General features: G+C 46.6%; 1 protein-coding gene across 1 annotated transcript in view; it reads right to left on the bottom strand.

Annotated features, from left to right (window-relative positions):
* The window catches only part of FAM135B (family with sequence similarity 135 member B), a 234627-nt gene extending 211794 nt beyond the window's left edge, over positions 1-22833 (bottom strand). The window contains exon 1 of the mRNA XM_032467566.1: positions 22317-22833. The gene's annotated coding sequence lies outside the window, so the exon portion shown is untranslated. The remainder of the gene's footprint in view (positions 1-22316) is intronic.
* Positions 22834-24109: the final 1276 nt, after the last annotated feature.

Below are 24109 nucleotides of genomic sequence, written 5' to 3'. Positions count from 1 at the left end.
GATGTCGTGGAAGGGAGAGCAAAGCCCAGGATAAGACTGAGCGGATACAATCTCTCTGAATCTTCATGCTAATGCTACCTAATAGCACTGGAGGAGGAAGGGGCAGGATTTGCATCCACTAGCTTGGGTGACAGTCTCTAACCCAGAGTTCCAAGCATCTTCTGCAAGTGGCAGCATTAATTGAGAAAACACAGTAATTGCAGCAAGGCACCCAGCACAGCCCCTGACAGGAGTTCACTGACACCTTCAGTTATTAATTCAACACCTAGGACGGGGTGGCACACACCAGGGGCTGCAGTTTCAGAGGTTTGCAAAAGCAGACGTGTTCTCTTCCACTTGGAGCAGGCAGGCTAATGAAATCACTACAGAAATAAATAATGCAACAGAAGGATAATTTTCACAAGTGATATTCAATATTTGAGCTGAAATCAGAAAGACATAAATAGGAAAAAGCCAGAGGCCCTAAGGCAAGGGAAGAGGAAGCATGCAGCTTTCATGGAGTGCTTCCTAAATATTTCCAGAACGTTCATGACCAGCAGATAACAGGGACCGTCCAAACGCACAGCGGCAGACACATGGATGTCATACTCCATGCACACTTGGTGTTCATGTACTCACTAATGTTTCAGGACTCAGTGTGCCTAGGCAGAGCTCACCGGAGGTGTGGGTAACTGCCAACCGCTATGTTGCAGGCTCTTCTTGATCTAATTAAATAATACATTGAAAATATTATCAACTATTTTTTTTTAACTTGTGGTTGGACCCCAGACAGAAAGCTTCTATTTGATTTTCATTCATATTTGAATGATCAACATTGTCTTCACCCTGAGGTTTCCTTGGGGGAATGTTTTAAAGTCACCTGTCCATTTTGCAAGGGCAGTTTAATTAAAACTGAATACAGTAACCCACAAATGTACATAACTGGGCCCCATAAATGACAGTCACAATAAACTGAGTGTGAAAGGACAAGTAAAAACACTCCTCCCATCTGCCTTGTTAGGGTCCATCCCTCCCTCCCTCAGGACACTCACCCTGCAGGTTGTCACCTGACACGTGCACAGGGGAGGGTACCAATACCATGCAGAATACTGAACATTCAAAAGCCCAATTTCTTACTTTATAATTACGAAACCAATATAAATAAAATTTCTAGCATTTTCTGTCTGGGGTCGCATGAACTCTCTTAAGCATTCCCTGACATGTGTGCCTCTCACTGGGGAAACCACCGCCTTGGGTAAATAAAGGGCAGAGGGTAAGGGAAAATGTGGGCTCGGGAGGTGGAAAGATTGTCATAAGCACAGACCACACTGAAGCCCGTGTTCATGCTTAATGGCACCTGAAAGCCTGCGAGGGGTTCCCAGCGGAAGGTGGGGGGTGCAGCACCCCATCTGCATTTTGGGAATTTCAAACGGACCACAGCTTGGGGTGGGGTGCCACCTTCTACCCAGAGGACATGAAACCCTGTGAGTCCAGCACAGAGCACACGGGCATCAGGGATTCTAGTCAGAAGCACAGCTGTTAATACAAATTATCACATTGTGGAAAAATGAGAATAAACTGAAATTAATTAAATTCTTCTTGAAATGTTTTCACCTTTTGTTCCACCTAAGACTGATCATGTGATCAGCTTGTCTCCTGACTACTTACAGCTTTGTATTAATAATGAGAGACAGAAACATCTGGTAGGAGAATCTGAAACTAAGCGTTAAGAATAAAAAGTACTTGGGGAGAGATAAATTAGGAGTTTGGGATTAGGAGATACAATCAACTCTGTATAAAACAGATAAACAACAAAGTTCTACTGTACAGCACAGGGAACTACATTCAACACCTTGTAATAGCCTATAATGAAAAAGAATATGAACAAGAATATATATGTATGACTGAATCACTATGCTGTACACCAGAAACTAACACAACATGGTAAATCAACTCTGCTTCAATTAAAAAATATTAATTTTAAAATGGAAACTATAAAAAAAGAATTAAAAAGTACTTACTATGCATCCAGCCTGACTCAACCTATAGTCACGCCCTCATTGCCACTGAACAATCTGTAAAAATATTCTAAACCCTTTTCATGTCATTCTTTGCTTATAAATCTTTCAAGTGTCCGTGAGGAACACAGAACAAGGCACAGCACACTTGGCGTGCCTTCCACGCCCTCTAGGGTAAAGTCCCTGCTGATCCTCCAGGCTCCTGTCCTGCTCCGTTCCACCACAGACCCCACATTCCCCACGGACATATACACCCTGGAGAGGTCTACACTCTTATAACCATTTCCTTCCTAAATGCTAAGATGTGGTCATTCTTGAAATGGGAATCACACTCTAAGGAGGAAAAGTCATTGTTCCGACCAGATTCAGCCTAACATCTTTTAAACCAATTTCCCAAAGACTCTTTGGATACTGAAGGCAGCTGTCTGCTGCCAGTGAGAATGATGCCCTGGTAATTCACAGCACACAACCAGGGGATCAGCCATCTTCAGAGCCATTATGAAACGACAGTAAAAACGAACAAGAACAGAATTGTTGACCAAGTGGTAGTTATTTTTAGGTTATTCCTTTTTGGCGTACCAATGTAAGAGAGAGAAAGATTAAGAACCTTTCTATTCGATTGCACGTTCCTTGTTTTAATTCAGTCTGAGCACTGTGTAAATGTGCATAAAACTATAAACAGAATGAGCTCTGTCAAACGCAAGCTATCCCTGGGGATCGCAACACTGCAAAGGGTGCCGTGGGATGGACCTGTTACGCACATTACACAAAGATCCATATTTCCTGTTTTGTTTGACTTTATCAACTTGGGTAAAACTTTAAATAGATTCAGTGATTCCATCTGAGGATGGTAAAACCATTTTAAAAAGTCAGCCAGTCAACAGAAAACAAAGACAGCCCTGGTTCCTTCTTTCCAGGGCAGAGAGAGGTGAAAACTGCCCCATGGAATACACAGTGGACGTTGTGCTGGGGCTGTCTGTGCAGGATGATACGGATGGCTGACCGAGGAGTGAGGACTTTGAAGCCAGACAGACTCCAAGTAACATTTCGGATCTCTCGTTCATTAACTGTGTGGTCTTGGGCAAAGTATTCATTCTCTGAGCCTCAACTTCTCTCCTGCTAAATGTGCATAATCATACTACCTTGCTCACATGGCCACAGGGACAAAGGAGAAAAGGTCAAGGGGTAAGTACAGTGGGGACTCCATCCCTGCCCCCTCTGCTTAGGTGAGTTTTATTCCTATCCTGTTCCTGCTAGAAATGATGCAAGTTCACTGGGGTTCTGGGTGAAGCACAGAAGATGCGGTCCTGAGCATCCCTGGCTTCATTCCTTCAAACGGAATGTCCTTCCCACAGGCACACAGTCTGCCCCTTGCTTCATGGGGGTCTTCGTTCAGATGTCCTCGTCCCAGAGAGCGGCCCTGAGCACGCGAGCTAAAGCAGTGCCTCCCCGCCGGCCCTCCCACCTTCCATTTTGCTGCATTACTTCCTGTCACATTCTCTTTCCTTTAACTTACGTATTGTTTGACTCCTGCCACTAGATCTGAGGCTCTGGAGACTGAGGACTGGGTCTGGTGTGTTTGCTCTCTCCTTCCAGTGTGTTAAGTAGTACCCATCCCACAGTAAGTGATAAGAAACAGTTGTCAGCAGTAAATGAATAAAATAATTTACATGCTCACTTTGGGACAAGACCTGGTACCATCTTGTGCTGTTACCAAACTGTGTAACATTTTGCTCTTTTTGCTTCCAGATTAGCAAAAAAAAAAAAAGCCTTTTGAAGTCATAACTTGTTTCCCAACACAACAGGCAGCCAGAAACTGGGTAATTCAGCTCAACTCTTTCAGGCTCCAAACTTCCTGCAAGGTGCTGTGTCGTCTGCTGCAAGCTCTCCTTTCTCTCCTGACCCCTTTGAAGCTGGTTCCCACACCATCCACAATTCTTTCTCCTGCCCTTTTCTTTTATCTTTCTATAGGAAAGAATCCAAAATGCTCTAACTGGGGAGTCACATCAAATCTCATGAATTCAACTACAGTCTTCATGCCAGTAACACTGGTATTTCTATCTCCAACTCAGATCTCTCCCAACATCCACAGACTCTGTGGATATCTCATAACCAGACACCATATTGCAGCTCTGAAAACTCGTCTTGGTCCTTTCTTCTTCTGTGTTTCCAAGCAGCATTGCTATTTATCCTGTCACCCAAACTAGAAGCCCAGAGTCAGCCAAGATTCAATGTGCTGCCTTAACACCCAAAGCCAATCCATCACCAAGATCTGTCAATCTGAAATCTGCAATAGTTCTAGAATTTGCTTGCTCCGTCCCCACTGCACCAGCCTTAGTTCAGACCCCATCACTTCTTACCCAGAAAACAAAATACCAACACCACCAAAGGATGTTGGGGATGTGGAACAACAGGAACTCTCATCATTCTGGTGGGACTGCAGACTGCTACAGCCACTTTGGAAGACAGTCTGGCAGTATTTCAGGAAATTCTACACACTCTTGGCATACAATCCAGCAACCCTGCTCTTTGGTATTTACCCAATGAGCTGAAAATTTATGCCCCCACAAAAACCTACACACTGATGTTTTTAGCAGCTTTATTCAGAATTACCAAAACTTATGATCAACCAAGATGTCCTTCAGTAGGTGAAAAAAATCCATAAAGTATGGTACATCCAGACAATGGAATATTATTCAGCACTGAAAAAAGAGCTATCAAGTCATCAAAAGACATGGAGGAAACTTAAATGCGTATTACTAAGCCAGTCTGAGAAGGCTACATACTATGTGATTCCAACTGCATGACACTCAGGAGAAGTCAAAACTACAGAAACAGTAAAAAGGTCAGAGGTTGCCAAGAATACATGAGAGACAGATAGACAGAGCACGGAAGATCAGGGCAGTGGAACTACTCTTCATGATAGTAAGTTGGTTTTGTCATGTCATAATAAATTTGATACATGTCATTACAAATTTGTCCAAACCCACAGAAAGCACAATGCCAAGAGTGAACCTTGATGTGAAATTACGGACTTTCGGTGACAATGATGTGTCAATGCAGGTTTATCAAGTTGTAACAGAGGTACCACCATAGTAAAGGATGTTGACAGTGGGGGAGGTTGTATGGGGGGGGCAGGTAGCATATGGAACTCTGCACCCACCACTCAATTTTTCTGTGAACCTACAACTGCTCTAAAAAATAAAGTCTATTAAAAATAAACCACCAAAAAATAGCCTCCTATCTAGTTACATGGACCCATCATGGCTCTATCTGATCAATCCACCACAGAGCCTAGAAGGGCTTTTCAATAGAAATTCGATCAAGGTATCCACTATCAAAAAACCCTTCCGGTCTTTACAGTAGCTCACAAATTAAAGGGCTCTGGGCAAAGAGTTAGCAAATGTCTTTCCCTTTCTGCATTAAGAATCTGACCACTGGATAAACCTGTTTCCCTGGAAACAGATAATGATGTTTTGTGTGTGTGAACTGTATCACTAAACACCACCACTTATTGCAAAATGACTCATGTTGGGGAGATTATCTCTGGACTGGGAGAACTATGGATGTTTGATGAGGGTGCCTTGTTTGGGACTTCCCTGAATTTCAAGACTCCTGTACGGAGCATATGTTTTCAGGGGTCTTAGAAGCAATGCCTATGGAGTTGTTACAAGAGATAAACAGCTCCGGGAAGGCACGAGGTTCTCCAGCCAGGGTGAAACCTCCATCAGCCAAAGTGGGTTGTTCCTCTTTGCACCCAAGCTTTCTGCTGAATGGCTCCTGCAAGTACTCCTGCTGAGGGGAACACCTGTGGTTTCTGCGAAGGCCAGTACCAAACGTAGCCTGTGGCTGTCCCGTGAATCTGAGTGCCTAGCTGAGATAAAGAAGACACTCTGGTTGGTCCTTGCCTTTCTTTCAAGTTTCACATCCTTCCGCCCTACGCTAAAAGAAAAACATTATTTACATTTGCCAGCGAGTATCACGAGATCTCTTTCCTCCCAGCTGCCTTGTGTGTCCTTACTTCTTTGCCACCTACCCGGGTTCTTCCTTCAGTTCCGCCCCACAGTCACCTCCTCTGGGGCCCCTCCCCAGACCATGCCCCAAGCCGGGCAAAGCCCTCCTTCATTTGACTCCCCATCACCACTAATCTCCCTCACTCTGTATTATCATCACCTGTTTATTGACCTGCTTTCTCACTCAGAGTCCTGCTTGACGGTCATGGTTGCAAGGTCTGCCACTTCATGGTTGTCAAAGCCGTTTTTGGAAACATAAGCTGGTCATGTCACTCACAAGGGCAGGCACTTTCGGTTTCTTATCCAAAAAACATCTCCCCTTTCTCTCTCCATGGAACACAGACTTTATCTGGCACTGCCACCTACCAAAATAGGCACGTCTTCAGACCATTCTTTAGCTCAGTGGTGGTCATGAGACCTACTTCAGGACAGGGAGATATTAGGGAACGTGTATTGGATGGGATTATGAGAAAGCGATCATTTTCTTTAACAAGAGATCAACTTAGTGGACATAAGTCCTTCACTCTTCATTCTTCCTGCTTCCTATACATCGGAAGTACGGACGCAATGCCTGATGGTAGAGGAAAGACCCCACAACCAGGAATCTGAGAAAGCAAGCCGCGTGCTAAAGACGGCAGAGCAGGAAGCCCGGGGCGCCCATCTTCGTGATGACTTCCCACACCCAGCAGCAGAAGCCAGACCCGTCACCACCCGAGAGAAATAAAACTCCATCTGGACAACCTACTCTCATTAGGCTTCTACTGCCACAGCTAACCCATTTCAGCTGCCACACAACTATGTGAGACCCATTCTCCAACAGGATTAACTCTCAACCCGCTGCCGTGAAACCGCTTTCCATCCCTGGATACCTCATCACTCCCACCTCCCACCACCTCCTCACCCCACATGCTCTCTGAGTCCCAATCATCCTAACTGGTCTCTTAGCAAGTTCCCGAAAACCCCATTTTCCTACAGGTCCTTGTCTTTGCACATGTTCTGACTTAGAATGACTGTTCCCCACCAGCTTCACCTGGAGAAGTAAAACTGGCCTAGCAAGCCTGGGGGGCACGTCACCTCTTCTGGGAAGCCTTCCTTGATTCCATAGTTCCTCCGTACCTGGAACTTCCAGAGCCCCCCGTGACTGTTTTTGCTACAGCCATGAATGAACTGCTTTCTAATTATTGGTTTAAACATCTGCCTCTTCCTCCATAACTTGAAACCTGGAGAGCAGAGAGCTCACCTTACCAGGCATTCAGCACATGCGTAAGGATGCCTCTAACTCCACTGCCTCTCCCTACTGAAGCTGTGACCTTTTCCTCTCTAAATTATTTATTAAAATAATACATAGAGATAAATAAAATCGAGATAACCCTAGGGCTGCTATATAACACAACTCCAAGGGACAGTGTACTGTGTTCTAACCAGTGTCCCATCCTTGGATGTGTGCAGAGTAAAATGCTACTGGCATCCTGGGAGTTGAGCACTTACATATTAAATACGATAATGCATAAAAAGTGCCCACAGGAAAGCCTGCTAAATAAGTTCAATAAATATTAGCCACTGGGATGCTAATGATGCTAATGACTGTATTTTTGTATCCTCAGCAGTGGACGTGGCCCTAGGTAAGTGCTCCACAGTATTTCCTGGATGCAGAAGTAAAATGAAACAACATGGTCCTACTGCATCGCACAGGGAACTATATACTCAATGTTTTGCAATAACTCATAATGAAAAGGCATATACATGTGTAACCAAATCACTATGCTGTCCACCAGAAACTAACACGATACTGTAAATCAACTATACCTCAATTTTTTTTTAAGTAGCTTAAAAAAAAAATGAAATCCAGGTCTTTTACTCTTGATTCTAAATTATAAAGCACTCTGAAGTCCCAGCCTAAAATAATAACAAAATTCTGGTGTTACCCCCAGGCGCCTAATTTTCCCACCAAAATAGCTCCTGATCGCTAGCCTCTGGGGCTGACCCCGCCAGGCAGACTCCATGCCTGCTTAAGACAGTCTGCTTCCGGGCACAGTGCAACCCTGGGGCAGGAACTTTCCGAGGAGGTAGGTTCTTGGTGGAATGAATTGTGTTGGCAGGACTGGGCTCATCAAAAACAAGGCTAAATAATGCGGCTGTCCGTTGGAACTGGCTGTCCGCGGGAGTGTAGCTCTGGATCTACCATTTCTGAAATGTTCATCTTTCTGTGTACTTCCCCCAGGGCTCTCTGGACAGATGAGGGCTGGAGAAAAGTGAGTGGCCGTTCACAACCCGTGCTCAGCCCCGGGGAGCCTGGCTTGGTGAGCAGCTCTCAGCCTGTGCTGGTGACTCCAAGGGAATCTCAGAGCTTGTCATTCTGATCCAACTAGTTCCAAAGCATCTGCACTTTGACGTAGTGGGACTACCCTATTTCCGTGGGTCGTTGCACTAAGTTAAACAAGAAAATCCTACTGGAGCAATTATAAGTATTTAGTATATGCCTACAGACTGTGACACAGATTCCATCTTTAAATTGCCCACAGTCTAATAGGAAAGAAAAATTATGTATGCAAATGCCTCTATTAAAAGAAAAAAAATAAAAGAAGCATATATGAAAAGCATAAGGGGGAAAAAAACAGTAGAGGCTCAGAGAAGGGACAATTCAAAGGAAATCTGAAATTATTTCTAAGTGGAAGAATGCTCAGCAGAAAGACCACCAGGAATTACTTCTTCATCCTTTCTTATTTTAAAAACGGGGAAAGTGAGCCCAAGAGAAGCAGGTCAGCTTCTCCTCATTAACGCTGCTCTGGGAGCAATCCTCCTGCACCTGTTTTGTAACTTACCCTCGGGAAAGAGCTTTGGAATCAGAGGACCCTAAGTTAGAATTTGGGTTCTGAGTCTGATCATCTGTGTAATTTTGGGCAAGTTACCTGATCTCTTCGTTTGTGAAAATGGACTGGAAAGAATGCTTTCATCTCCAAAACTGTCGTGGCGGTTCCACAAGAACAATCCACGAGGACTGACTGGTGCAGGGACAGTGTTCACGCATTTGTTGATGAAACACGTGAACGCATGCATGCATGAACGAACGAGGGAGCGTTTAAGTGCCCCATCTGGAGGACGGAAGGAAAGAAACGACTTACTGCCTGCTGTGTCCGGCCTCTCCCTCCTCTGCCCACTGGGAAAATGCAAGTCCCAGGAGAGAAGGACCAAGGCTGTCTTGCTCTCCACAGGGTCCCAGCATGTAGCATGATGCTCGGCAGATCACACGTACTTGACATTAAACTCCTTTTACTAATAAAGTAGTTATTCATTCTCAGTCCTCTTGCTTTGTGTCATGCATTTGTCTAAGTCCTGTGCATGTGGCAGTAGGTCATTTAACAGTCCAGGCCACCTGTGAGAAAAGTGGTCTTGCTACCTCTGATTCACAGATGAAGAAACAGATTTGGTGGTAAGTTTTCCAAATCAGAGCTAGTGAGTGGCAAAGCTGGAAGAGGGCCAGGACTTTCTGAACCCAAATGCTTTCCTTGCAATCTTCAGATCAGTTTTTTTGTTTGGTTTCGATTTTGTTTTTGTTTTTATTGAAGTACAGTTGATTTATGATTTCTGTTAGTTTCTGGTGTACAGCACAGAGATTCGGTTATACAAATATAAATATAAATATATAAATATATAAATATTCCTTTTCCTATTCTTTTTCATTATAGGTTCTCATAAGATATTGAATGTAGTTCCCTGTGCTATACCGTAGGACCTTGCTATTTATCTGGTTTACATATAGTAGTTTGTATCTGCTAATCCCAAACTCCTAATTTCTCTGCTTTCCCCTGTGGTAACCATATTTTGTTTTCTATGTCTGTGAATCTCTTTCTGTTTTGTAAATAAGTTTATTTTTGTCATTTTTTGAGATTCCACACACAGGTGACATCATATGGTATTTCTTTCTCTGTCTGACTGACTTCACTTAGTATGATCATCTCTAGGTCCATCCTAGTTGCTGCAAATGGCATTATTTCGTTACTTTTTGTAGCTGAATGGCATTCCATTGTATACACACACCACAACTTCATCGGATCATCTGTTGATGGACATTGAGGCTAGAGCAGTTTTCTCGTAGGTCACTGCTGGGCGCGACCAGGCAGGGAGTGGGCCTGAGCAAACACCAGCAGGGCAGGTTCTGGGGACAGAACTAGTGGTTTCTCCATTCTGCTGAGGGGCCAGTGTTTAGACTGGCTGTGGGAACAGCCATGGGAGTCCAGCCCCTCAGGGCTTGCTTCCACACAGCCCACCTGGCTCTGCGACTCTATACCCAGGTGTCCTCCCAAGCTCCAATTTTAATGGCAGCCCCTCCATTCTATTATTTTTGCACTTTATTGAAGTATGGTTGATTTACAATGCTGTGTTAGTCTCTGGTGCACAGCATAGTGATCCAGTTATACTACATATATATTCTTTTCCAGATTCTCTTTCATTATAGGTTATTATAAGCTACTGAATGTAGTTCCCTGTGCTCTACAGTAGGACCTCGTTGTTTATCTACTTTATATATAGTAGTAACTGCAAATCCTTGCTCCTGTGTCTGTCCCATCTAAGCCAGCGTCTGTCTGCACAAGTGCCCTCTCGCGGCTACTCCACGGAACCACTCTAGAACCAGCACCAGGAATCAAGACCTCACAACTAAGGGTGAATCGGAATCGGTGAAGTTGCCCAGACGCAGATGCGGCGGGGTGTGCGGTGAGGGGCAGGGGGAGGGCGTGGGGGTTGGGAGGGTGTATCTGGAAGGGCAATAACACATTGTGCTAAAATTATAAATGGATCCACCACCCCCTCTCTGGGGACACCTCACTCCCTGTCTCTCTGACAGCCATAATCAGGACCCCAAGATTTCCTGCAAAGGAAACTTCAAGCACCAAGCACTTCACTCCTGCCGTAACTCACATCATATGCCGCTGGGCACCAATTCGGCCTCAGTTTTAACTAAAACGAGATGCGTCTCCAAGGAACATACTGATTTTATGCTCAGATGTACACGAAGATTACATTAGCATCCCAGAAGTTTTGATACATACATTCATCACGGACTTTCAAATGCAAACACCCAGGGGGGCATGCAATTAAACCACACAAAGAAGAGACAGTTCTGCAATTTTAGTCCATGTATTTTCTTTCATTGTGGTTTGAGACAGACCATGAAGTTCAAAGTGGGAAAGTAAACACTTAAAATTTCAACTGCTTTTACCTGAACAACCAGGGGGACACACACATCGCCCTGATTTATTTTTTCCTTTCCTTCCTTCCTTCCTTCTTTCCTTCTTTCTTTCGTTAACCTAAGCAGGCCCCTAATTCCATAAATCATCTTTGCAAATAAACGCATGCAGTTTGTCATGCATAATCTACATTCAAAAGATTTGAGAAGCAGACCTGGTATTAAGGGTCATCAGATAAATCCTGCCCTAACCCTCTTTATATTCTAAGTCAAAAACAGAAGCTTAATCACATTTCCCAAATTTGAACAGCTTAGTGCTTAAAAGCTAAATGTTTTTGACCAAATAAGAGTTTTTGAGGGGTGTTTTTTGTTTTTTGTTTTTTTTTTTTTGGTCATTTTAAAAATAATCTACAGCTGAGTTTTAGGTGCCCTTTACAAGGGACACCTACAGGATGGCTGAGGAGGAATAAACTCTGGGATCAGACCAATCTGAGGGTCAGGTTCAGGCATCCGCCTGGGTATCTGTGCGACTGTGAGCAAATTATTTCCCCTCCCTGTGCCTGCGTCGCCGCAGCTTTAAAGACGGTTCCTGCGTGAAGACTGAATAAAACTACTACAGCATCAGCACATAGTAGGTACTGAGAAAGCACGTCCCTTCCCGCTCATCTGCGCGACTCCCCTGATTCAGTGACTTATGATCATTTTCTGTCCCCCGTTTACACGTGGTTTTGGAAAGAAAGGGAAAAGAAAAAACCGAGGGAATCTCATTCTGTTATTCAGAAGCAATTATATTAATATTCACTTGATTCTCCCAAAAGGCTAACACGAGTCAGCACGTTTCAAATACCGAGCGTGATGAATTCTACCTTGGGCGCCAGATTCCAAAGATAATCTTATCTTTAAACATTTCCTTTCAGCAAACTAAAAAGGGCAATTTATTCTTCAGTGCATTTTATATTCTGATTTTAAATCAATAAGGCTTCACAGAAACCATGGTTCCATCATCCACTCCTTCCCTGCAGGAATACCCCAGCTATGATGATGTGCACCCAGAAATTAATTTTCCAGATAATTTATACTAAATCCTTTCAATACCGATACTTTTATATTCAATCTCAGCAATTTCTGATATAACTCATTTTAGAAATGATTCTCCCATGCCTTGTTTCAACAGAGTTTACAGACCATAATTTAGTTCTTCCTTGATGACTCATTGTCACACTTCCAAACATAAGTTATTGCTTAGTGCTGGTATGCCTTGATGCTCTCAAAGACCCCTAAGGGCTGAACATCGCCGAGTTCCTTCACTCAGGATCCAAAGGTCCTGCCTAATGGATACCCCTTGGTCCACCCCATAGAGAGGTTCCACTCAAGGAAGAGTCTCATTCAGGTTCTCCCGTTTTCATGGTGGAATGTCAATCTCACCATCCTCTTCGTTGATCTTAAAGTACACAGATGAGTCTTTAATCAGAATAAACACTGATTAATCACCGAGTGTGTGTCAAGTATCATAATAGGTTATGTTGGATTTGGTTTGTTTCTATTTTTTTTGCATTTAATTTTCATTAAAATTTTCTTATGGGTTGCCTCTGACCGTTGTTTCAGAGTCAAGGAAACCGAGATCAATACAGGTAAAGTAACACACAGTCACCTAGAGAGAAGCTGAGATTATGACGAGCTTATCAAGAGTGTTGCTGAAACTGCACACCATAGACCCCACGGGAAATAAGGAGAAAAAGAGGGTTAATGAATGAAAAGAGGACAGATCACTGGCCAGAGATTTCCACGAAGTCAAAGAAGAGCATGAGTGGAAAAACCTAGCAAGCAAGCTAGGAGGGAGGCTGGGTTCAACAGGTAATTTGGTACGTACAACAAGCGTGAGACGGGAATGACTATGGCTGAGTGGAGTCGAGGAAAAGCTATCCAAGCTGAGAGGGTGAGGGCCAAGCTGCTCTAGGGCTCATTGAGCTGGACTTGGAAGGCATCAAAGATAATGGCAAGACTCGAGGTGGTGAGGAAAGTAAGCCCCAGGTGCCAGGATGACCAGTGACTGGGCAGTAGTGTGTGAGCAGAAGACCAGCACATGGATGATCGGGCTGGGAGGTACCAGTGTAGCTGGCACCCCACCGCCATGCTCCTGGACCAGTGATGACGACGAGACGTGGCTAACTAGGGAAGGGGGTCTATAGCAGGGCTCCTTGGGTACCAACATTATAAAGTTTAAGGCGATCTTTTTAGAGTATGTTTTCATGATTCCTTTAGGGCACAGACATTCTAAGAGGATCAGAGGGGTTTATGGTTAGATGTCATGAGCCCCCAAGAAGCAGCTGTGGGGACATTTGTTTCTCTTAGAGGAAGACTTGGGGGGTCTAATGGAAATAAGTGGAAATACCCATTAGAATGCAGTGGGCGCTCTGGTGCTTCACCCTGCTCCCCTCTGCAGGCTGCTGTGCCCGTCCCTGAGTTCCTGGATCCTGGTCCCTGTGTGACGGGGCGAAGGGCAGAGGAGGCTGCACCTGCACCTATGCCCGCCTTCTTCCCTGTCCGTTTCTGCTTTCCTCGCTCCCTCTGAGGTTTCTACCGAGAGCACACCATCAGTCAATCACCTGGCCCAGAGCACTTGCAGGTTCTGCCTCTCAGGATGGAAGATGTAGGTCCACAGCTCAGGACCTGAGACAGGAAACAGGTAGGACCACTCCACTGAGGCCAAGCAGCTGTCCGGGGTCACTTGGCTAATAAGTGTCAGAATGAAGGGAACCGACTAACCTGGTTTGTCTGGGACTGAGGGGGTTCCTAGATGCAAGATTTCCTTTTCAAACCGGAACAGTCGCAGGGGGAAAAGAGAGACAAGCTGGTCAGTCTAGGCAGAACCGGGATTCGAACCCAGGTCTGCCTCATCTAATGGTGTCTCACCCTAGACGGTGCTCCTTCATTTACGTGAGAGTGGCCTCGTGGATAACCTGGGCACCTGCCATCTCAGCTTCCACCAGAGAATACATCACCACGTGACGCTGATGCAGGGATGGTCGCAGGCTCAGGGCAGCCCCATCCCTCTCCAAGGACACGCATCCTGAGCTGGGGTCCAGGGGCGCACTTCAGGGGACACAGAACCCGTCTGATACAGTTATTAACTTTTTTTTTCTGAGAAGCATGACTGTAGATTCCATCAGCTGCTCAAAGTGATCCTTGACATAATTAAGGTTAAGAACAATTGTCCAAGAACACGCTGCTTTTCTTTCTGGATTAAGCAGAGCAGTGGGGGAGCTGCACTTATGTCTCATACTTACTGGTCTCAAGCAGAGCTGTTTCCCAGTTTAGGGGCCAAACACCCAGCTCTGCATTCACCAGAGCACGGCGGTGGAAGGCATCCACCTCAGCCCTTAGTCCTGGGAGGAAATTTTCTTTCTTTTTTTTTTTTTTTTTTAATTTCAACTGAAACTTGAAAGATACGTGTCCGGGCTGGCTGAGGAGACAGGAAGGGCAGGCCATTCCAGGGGGCAGGTGCACGTTTCAGGGTGTCCCCGAACAGGACGCCCACCCGCTGACCTGGAGCTCTAAGTGGTGCTTACACAGGGCTGTGGCTGTTGGTTCTTCAATGGGAAAAGCATTACTCCGTTCCTGAGGATTCCTGGTACGAATTCTTCTCTATGTGCTTTGATAAACATTGGCTGAGTGCTCCCGGAGTGCCAGGGAATTTTGTTAAGTATTTGGTGCAGCTGTAAACATGACCAAGCCCCTGCCCCATGGAGCTTATTATCTTGCAAAGGAGAGAAATCATTTTTTTAAGTAAACAAACAGATCTGTAATCATATTCAGATAGATAGTGATGAATGCTATGGAGAAAAATAAAGCAAGCTCCGAGGCTGGAGACCGGAAGGGGCTGTTTGACGGGTGGTCCAGGGAGACCTCCGTAAAGAAAAGACTTGGATGAGGGGACAGAGGGAGCCACGGAAACATCAGGGGGTGACTTTCCTAGCCAGCACTGGAAACAAAGTAAAAAGCCCTTAAAGAAAGAGGATGCTATAGAGCGTGTGCTTTGTCTATTTTGTTTTATTTTTGAATGGGTTGAATGGGCAGTGCTATTGACCTTGTGAGTCTAAAAGAACATTTTTATGTCTTCATTCTAGATGCTTCCCTTGAGTGGTCACCACTACCTCCGTGCTCCCAGTGGGCACCTATGTGCTAAGGATTCTCTTGTCTTCATTTTCAGCCAAGAACACCTTTCTGAGCTTGACTTAGATCTCGAATTGCCTAAGATGTACATGGATTTCCCCAGAGACCTAAAAATCTACTTACTCAAAAGAGCAGTCAGCGTTCCCCTCCTCAAAATCTGTGTCCCCCGGCCAGTGAACAGCAGCGACACCAAGCCATCAGGCCAATGTGTGAAGCTGGGGCATCCTTGATATTCCTCCACTTCTAGATACTGTCTGTTGAGTCACCCCCACTTCCCAACGTTCAACTGCCTTAATCATTCTCAAGCTTCTCCTCCTTCTTCATCCCTATTACCTTAACCCTGGCTGGGCCCACCACTGCCTCCACACACCCTGGGTTTCCTGCAATAGCTTCCCATCAAGATTTTAGGCTTCTCCTACTGCATCCTCTCCACTGCAGCCAGAATCCAAAGCGTGTATGTGTGTCTGTCCTTCCCACTTCAAAGTCCTCCCACTGCTGAGCAAAGCTGGAGGCATCACATTTTCTGATTTCAAATTCTATGACCAACCTACAGTCATTAAAACGGTATGGTACTGGGATAAAAACACATGCATAGACCGATGGAACAGAAATAAACTCACTCATGTACAGTCAGCTTATCTTTGACAAGGGCGTCAAGAACACACAATGAGGAAAGGATAGTCTCTTCAGTAAGTGGTGTTGGGAAAACTGAGTATCTGAATACAAATGTGTAAAACGGAGCTCTTCTCTCACCCCCACACAAAATCAACTCAAAATGGAAAAGGAAGGACTTAATATCTGAAACCAAAAACCTCCTGGAAGGACACACGGGGAAAAAGCTCCTTGACATCAGCCTTGGCGGTGACTTTTTGGATATGACACCAAACGCACAGGCAACAAAAGTGAAAATAAACAAGTGGGTCTACGTCAAACCAGAAGGCTCTGCATAGCACAGGAAACCATCCCGAGAGAAAAAGCAACCCACACAAGAGGAGAAAATATTTGGAAACCATCTGCCTGATAAGGAGTTAATACCCAAAATATGTAAAGAACTCATACAACTCAACAGCAAAAAAAAAAAAAAAAAAAAAAAAAAAGCGTTGGTGAAGATGTGGAGGAAAGGGAACGAGGCACACTGTTGGTGGGAAGGGAAATCAGTACAGCCATTATGGAAAACAGCATGAAGGCTTCTAAAAAAATTTTAAATAGAACTACCATATGACTCAGCAATCCCGTCTCCGGGTGTGCGTCCAAAAGAAGTGAAATCAGGCTCTCAAAGAGATACCTGCAAGGCCACGTTCACGGCCGCATATTCACGGCAGCCACGGTACAGCAACTACCCGAGTGCCCGTCTGCAGATGAGTGAATAAGGAAATGCGGTGCAGTCATAGAATGGACTGCTACTCAGTCTTTTAAAAAAAATTAGGATATCTTGTCATCTGTGACGATACAAACGGACCTGGAGGCTGGAATGCTAGGTAACAGAAGCCAGACACAGAAACTCAACCACTGTATGATCCCACTCAAATGTGGAGTCTAAGAGAGTCCAGCTCAGAGAAGCAGAGAGCAGCATGGTGATTGCCAGAGGCTGGGGGACGGGCAGACGGAAACATGCTAGTCACGGGTACAAAGTTTCAGTTACGCAAGATGAACACATTCTGGAGATCTAATGCACACACTGGTAACAATACTGTATTATATACTCCAATTTGCTAAGAGAGTAGATCCTAAGTGATCTCATCACACCCGACTTCAGTTTTACAAAGATCACTCTAGCTCCCTTGTGTAGAGGATACTGGGGGAGCAGAGACAGAGGCAGGGATGTCCATTAAGAGCCTAGCACGTTCGTCCAGGTGAGGGGTGAAGGTGCTTAAACCAGAGTGATCATGGGAAAGATGGAAAGAAACCCCTGGGTGTCACCTGCATCCCTTCCCTCCTCCTGACCTACCTTCATGGTCAAAATCCCTAGAATGTTCCATTGGTATTTTTCTGGGAAATGATAGTCTGTTCACTCATCTGACCCTCCTCCATTCTCCCTCCTTAGTATTCCTTCTCTCACTACTTCCTGCCCATCACTTCTCTACATCTCAACTCTCATTCCTGAATTCAAGGCTCTTATCTGCAAAGTCTCCTAGGAGGCCATCGTATTTCTTACTTGATCCTTCTTTTCAAATCCAGCGTCTACTCTGAAGTTGGGTCAAGCGGTCTGCCCGACTCTAAACTTTTCTATGGTTCCCAAGATCTGCAGATGAGAAGGCATGCTCCTTAGTCTGGCTCAAAAGACTCCCAAAGATGTGGTTCCCTGTTTACCTTCCCAGCCTCCACAGACCCCACTTCACCCCTTGTGGTCCAGCCTTGGACCACACTCCTTTGCTACCTCCTGCCTCCAGGCTTTCATGTTACTTCCTGCTGCTGAGCGCCCCTTGGCCATATAGAAACACCTGCAGATTTCCTTCAGGCTCACTCTCTTCTGTGAAGCCTTCCTGGACAGACTCTCCTATGAAATGTGTCAAATGCCCTTTCTCTTTGCTCTCTGGAACCCTGCATTGATTACCTGGTTCATTCTTCTGTCTGCAAGTCTGAGCCCCCAATTATACAGGGCAGGCTCCTTGCTTGCTGACCCCCAGGATCTGGCGTGATGAGTGACCCACGACAGGCTACTGATTCAGAATTCCTATACTGGGCACACACAGGGTCTCTCCATTTACATCACAGGTGGAGGGCTGCAGGAAACAGCCCTGGTTCACAGAGCCAGTTTCCAGCGATGCTAAAACCCTCCCTCAGGAATTGCTCCCGCGATCAGTGTGCAGCCGTCTAGAAATCATTCATGTTTGAACAGAAACACTGGATGCTGCTGAGCGCCCAGGGTCTGGGAAGATTATTAGAGATGACCATGAATCCCCTCCAGCTCTAGCAGGTAAGACAGGACTTCATACAGTTTCTCGTATTTTGAATGGAGATCTTCCAGGATGGACCAAGTCTTGCCTGAGGTCAGACAAGAAATGGAGTGGGAACAAGGAGAGGAGGCATGGTGTATTCAACACCTCCCTACGTCCCAGGATTATATTAGGGACTCTAACCTTGTAAACTGGGGACATTCTAAAAGAGGAGAACATGGTGGTGAGGATGGGGGAGGGGCGTTAAAATCTAAGGTTTGGACAAGTGGTGAGTTTTGACCAAAAGGACATCCTGAGGGCCACAGAGGTAACCTTGGTGAGGAGAAGCATTAATTAGTGGACGGAAGCAGAAAGTGAAAACAGAGTAAGATGGGGCCATTGAAATCACCTAGGCTATTTACAGGTTAAGAAATAGAGGCCCAGAAAGGGGAGGTCAGGTCTACAGTCCTGTGGCCAGCTGGGCTCAGAGCTAGAGGACTCAGTCTGAACCTTTAGCTTATTCTACTTTTTCACGGTATCTCACATGAAAAGAGGGTTCTGTAAACTACCACTATCTTCCTTTTTTTTTAATTGAAGTACAATCAGTTACAGTGTCAATTTCTGGTGTGCAGCCCAAGGCCCCAGTCACACGTACACATGAACACGTTCATTTTCATATTCCCACTATCTTCTTCTTAGTAGTTCCTCCCTCCCTCTCTCTCCACCCTCACCCCCTCTAAAAGGTAAGTGAAACAGGGGGATAGACAGAAACAATGCATTTTGGGACATTTCCAAAAAAAAAAGTTAGAACCTTCTATTTTTGGCAATTATATCTGTCATTTGGAAATTACAGATATCACATATTATGTGCCAGAATGACACTTTTCTTAATGTATGTCTTCCCAGCCCATCTTGAAAAGTAGCTGTCATTATAATGGAATGCAGATAAGGCAAATGGCTGGGGGCGGGGGGCAAAATGATTTACTAAAGGTCACACCAAGCTTGTAAGTGGGTAACGAGCCAGGATTTCCAGCACGTCCTCTGATGCTGTGTAATCAGACATAAGAGGTTTTGCTCATTTTCTAGGACAAAAAAAAAAAAATTGAAAGAAATCATTGTTGGGGTAAGTTATTTTATATTTAGGAATTGCTTTTCCTGCATAGCTTTTCATGCGCTCCAGGTACTTGGCATCTCTGTGAGACAGGTGTTACCGTCCACATTTTACAGATGAGAAAACTGAGGCACAAAGAGACCAAGTGTCCTAGCTCCCAATCCACCTAGAACCAGGATTCAAATCTAGGCTTTCTTGATCCGATCTATGGGCTTTTCCATTACACTGGAGCTGAAATCAAGGAAAGAAATTGAAGGGAGAGAAATACACTTTCACGTTAAAATTCTCCTTCAGCTGTTGCCAGCCAATGCTATTGAAGGCCATTCAACACTAGATTACAGCTATTCTAAAGTACCCACTTGAAAAAAAATGAGCATTTTTAAGGCAAAGTATGTGTTTCTGTTCTTCTTCACTCTGCTTCAGTGGGTTGACCCTAAATAATGCACAACAACCCAGCAAGCATCCTTCAGGCTTCCTGCACATTCTGAGACGGGGAAGGCAGCGAGGCCAGCCTTCGTGCCAGCCTCTTCCTGTGCAGGTGGTCATGTCGCAGGTACAGCTCATGCACGTGATCAATAATCACCCATCGTGGCTACGCTACAAGCAGAGGCCTCACTCATGGGAGGAAGGGCCAGGTTCCTGCCTTCAGGAAGCATGACATCTAGAGAGAAAGCAGGCATGGGTGCAAGCAAGAACAACATGACACAGCACAGGCTGTCCCAGAGCCGGTTCAAAGCACTGCCGGAGCACAGGGGAGAGCCCAGGAAGGCTTCCTGGAGGAAGGGGCATTTGAATTGGGTCATGAAGGGGAAAAGGAAGTGAGCAATGATCACTCCAGGCAAAGACAGTATGAGCAAAAACAGGGGTAGAAAAGAGGAGGAAATAGTATAAGACAGCCCAGCCATTCCATCAAGCTGTAAGCATTTAGTCAAAATTGGACAAACATTTGGTAAACACTCGGCATTACAGAGCACAGCTGGATAAAGGTGAATTTTGCCCAAAGGAGCTCACAATGTATCTAACGTCTCCATCTAACCAACATTTAAATGAGTCCCCACTGTGTGCAAATCCCTGTTTACACTGTAAACTAAACACTTAGTCCAACTCTGCGATGAGCAGACCTCAGTGTTCCCAAACTAGATAAGCATTGCATTTGATGCCAAAGCCCTTGACCTTCAACATTTGTAAATAAGGGTGACATGCTGTTTTTCCCGACAAAGCCCCCTTTATATTTCCTTGAGTGTATCGTGGACAAGACTACAATGCTTAAGCTGTGAGTCATTGACCAATATTTCTACTCCCTTCTCATAGCTGATGTCTGTTTAATGCTTTGCTGACCTGAGGAAGAAAGTTTCTCTAGAAAACAATGATAATTCCTTTTATTTGCCCAAGACATTAGGTTTGGAGAAGTCCTTTCCCATCCATCCTCTCCAATGTGCTACTAAATTGTCACAAGAGGCTGTCAAGCTGCAAGAATCGTTAGCATCTCCATTCTACAGATGGGAGAAAGGAGTCTCAGAGAGGTGCAGGAGCTCAAGGTCACACAGCAAGTGAATGATGAAGTCAGAGTTCACATCCATGTTTCCTGACTCTCAAACTGTGTCCTCTTTTCTCTACACCTTACTATCTGCCCAGAATACAGTAATATCATCCTCATTATGACACAAATCCCAAATGAAATGCTGGTCAAATCACATCCCCTTGGGCAACACAACTACAGCATAAATTAAAAGCCCAGTTAAAGAGCATGGCCTTTTAACTGGGACTTATCTCTGTCCCCTGAGGCCAGGATATAAAGCAAAAGCCTATCAAAGTCAGTGGCCCATCTTGGAAATTACCCAGAGACCCACATACCCATAGGCAAGAGCCTTTAGACCCAAATTGTTCACCTAACTTTATCTCCCTCCTCTATGGTCTTCAGGGGCCCTGGCCCTTGCAGAGCTGGGTTTGAAGTCATGCCCAAACCTTTGCCCCTCTCTCTGGCCTGCAGATGAGGTTAACGGCCCATCACTCTGTGGGAACAGCGCTGGTGCCTCTCAGCTCTGACACATCGCTTATAGTCAGGAACCTGATGGAAAACAATGCCTCCGTGGTTCAAACAGAGAACGGAAGCAGAATCCTCTAGCTGTTTCGAAGTGGGGTAGTTTGCCAATGGCTAGCGTCCCCTTCGGCCAAGGGGACAAAGGCTGTTTTATACTTCATGAAAGTCTTGTTTTGCTAGCAATAGTTGGGGGGGGGGACTGGCCTGAAGTGAGACAAGGTAAAAAGAGGGGAGATTTTCTGACTGTTGGTTTATAATTCCATATCTACCTTCACTCCACCCCTTACAGCCAAAGGCAATAAACAGGATAAACTCCAGGGATACCTCTGCATCCCAAAATGGTAATAGTTTCTACTCCCTTCATCTAAATTTCCCCTCCAGTTGCTGGGTTTGAAGCTGACCTTACAAAGCAAGACCTGGTGTGTGCTCTGGTCCCTTTCCATGTCACACTTGAGCTGCAATGCCCCCCAACCCTGTCCCCAGCCAAGCCACAGAGAGAACAGGTCCTTGGGTCAGCCTGGATCACAGAGATTCGCCACCACTGCTCCTTTCCTCCCACCCTGGTCTTCTCCCCAACCTGCCCGGGGTTCACGGGCTCAGAGGACTTGCTCGGCAAGGGTCCGGATGTGCCCCCTCAGCCTCCATTTGGGGCTTCTGCAGGGACCACCTCGTTATCATTAACCCAGCACCTCCCCACCAATCACATCAGATTTCCCCTCTTGCCCTCTCAAGACGTGCCCAGATGTGTCTTGAGACTAGAGGACAAGAGACTGGGGGAGACAGAAAGAGATAAAGTACATTTCACGGCGGAATCCCTGTTAAGTAATAGAAAGCCATCCAACTAGCAACCACGCTTCCAGAAACGTCACTGCCACAGAGGAGAGTTTTGCAGCTGCCGACCCTGGAGAGCTCTCACCTACCTGTCTCCCACTGCAGGGCTCCCCTCTCTCGCCTCCTGGGCCACCGCTCCTGGGGCTCTCGCTCTGCAGTTTTCGCCTTCTCCGGCCGCCAACACTTGCGGCGGCAGTAAGCGGCCCGCCGAGTCCGAGCACCTGCGAGCTGGGTCTCGGGTCCCCGCAGCAAGGCTGCCTGGAGGAGGAGCGAGAGGATGCTGCCCTCGCCGCCGCCGCTGCCGTGGTGCTGATGCGGTTGCTATGGTTATGGAACTCCGCAGCTGCCCCCTCTCGGCGCAACAGCTGCCCAGCCGCGGCCTCCGGGCAGCCCCAGTGAACCGGGCGGGCGGCAAGGTTGCAAACACGGTGAAAGGACTCGCCGCCGCCGAGGCACAAGAGAAAGGAGCGGGAGCCTGCGCTCGCGCCCCTCAGCTCGCGCCCGCCGGGCTCCGCTCACCTCCGCGCCCTTGCTCCTCTCCTTCGCTCGCCGGGACGCGGCCAGAGCCCGGCGCCGCGCGCAGCGCGCCCTCGCGGCCCGGAGAGCCCGCCCTGCCGCCGCCGGCTGGCCCGGCTCCCCGCAGCCCTGCGCGCCGCCCAGAGGCTGCGCGTCCGGCGGGGCGGCGCGGCGCCCGCTCCCCCAGCCTCGGCCCTCTCCGCGGCGAGGCGGCGCTCGGAGCCTGGGGGCCGGGCCCGCCGCCCGGGAGCCAAACTCCGCCCGCTCGCCCGCCCGGCCGGTGGGGGGCGCAAGCAGCCGGACCCGACGCCCACCCGCCCTCGCCAGCCCGGCCTGGCCGCGAGCATGCTCAGTCTCCACGTCGGGAGATGCCCTCCCGAATTGGAAGACTGGGACGCAGGGGAAATAAAAAGGTTCTCTCCAGACCCCCAGGGAAGGGGGATGGGTGCCTGGGGCCCGGGAGGGGAGGGAATAGTGGTGGACTTTGAAGAGGGGCCCCGGGGCAACCCATTAGATGCTTGAGAAAAGGTTAAATAAAGCCCTGAGCATTCTCTACCTTCTAAACAGCAGTAGCTGTCAACCAACCAACTCACTCGTCATTTGCTGGTCCCCTACTTCATGCTGGACATTGAGGGTTCAGGGATGTGTAAGCTGGTCTCTTAAATGGGGTGAGAGTGGGGTCAGGTCCAGGGGTGGGGCCAGATGGGTGGCTTAGGCGGGTCGGCCCACCCTACTGTATGCAGGGAGCATTTCAGACGTGGCAATTGGGGTTTTGTTCTTTTTGTATCTTATTGTACATAATTTGCTCCCACTGCGCATGTATGCAGTTATTTTTAGTCCCTTATAGTTTCTTTGTATCTATTGATGGGGTGATGCTTGTCCAGGTGCAGGCACTGCAGCAAAGGGTCCTGGTCTCGGGTCTCAGCCTGCCTCAGGGGTAAAGAGGGCGTTAAGGCTGCCAGGAGGATCAGGAGGAGGGTGTTGCTGCAGCCTGGCCAGGGCAGAGGAAGGCCAGGTCCTTCCACCTTGCTTGCCCGCCCCGCCGCACCCAGCCAAGCCTTGGACAGTGCATGTTCTCTGTCAATGTCTGGTGAATGGCAAATAAATCGATATTTATTTCTCCACAGAGAAATGGTATGCCTTTCTTTCACAATTTTGGTTCTTACAATGTGGTCAAAATCACATGACCAGCTCGTTTGCTATTAACACTCCATTTTTCTGCAAACTTGTTTGTGAAAAGCAATGCAAGTCCCCACCATTTCCTCTGAGTCCTCAGCAGTGCAGATGTGCCCTGAGCACAGGGTTTGCTTGTACTGGGATGGGTTTCCATCGCTGGGTTAAAAGAGCCCCAGAATCTATTGTGAAG

This window comes from Camelus ferus, chromosome 25 (assembly GCF_009834535.1).
Source record: "Camelus ferus isolate YT-003-E chromosome 25, BCGSAC_Cfer_1.0, whole genome shotgun sequence".
NCBI lineage: Eukaryota > Metazoa > Chordata > Mammalia > Artiodactyla > Camelidae > Camelus > Camelus ferus.
The sequence above is the reverse complement of the archived record's forward strand: the minus strand, read 5'-3'. Positions and strand labels throughout refer to the sequence as shown.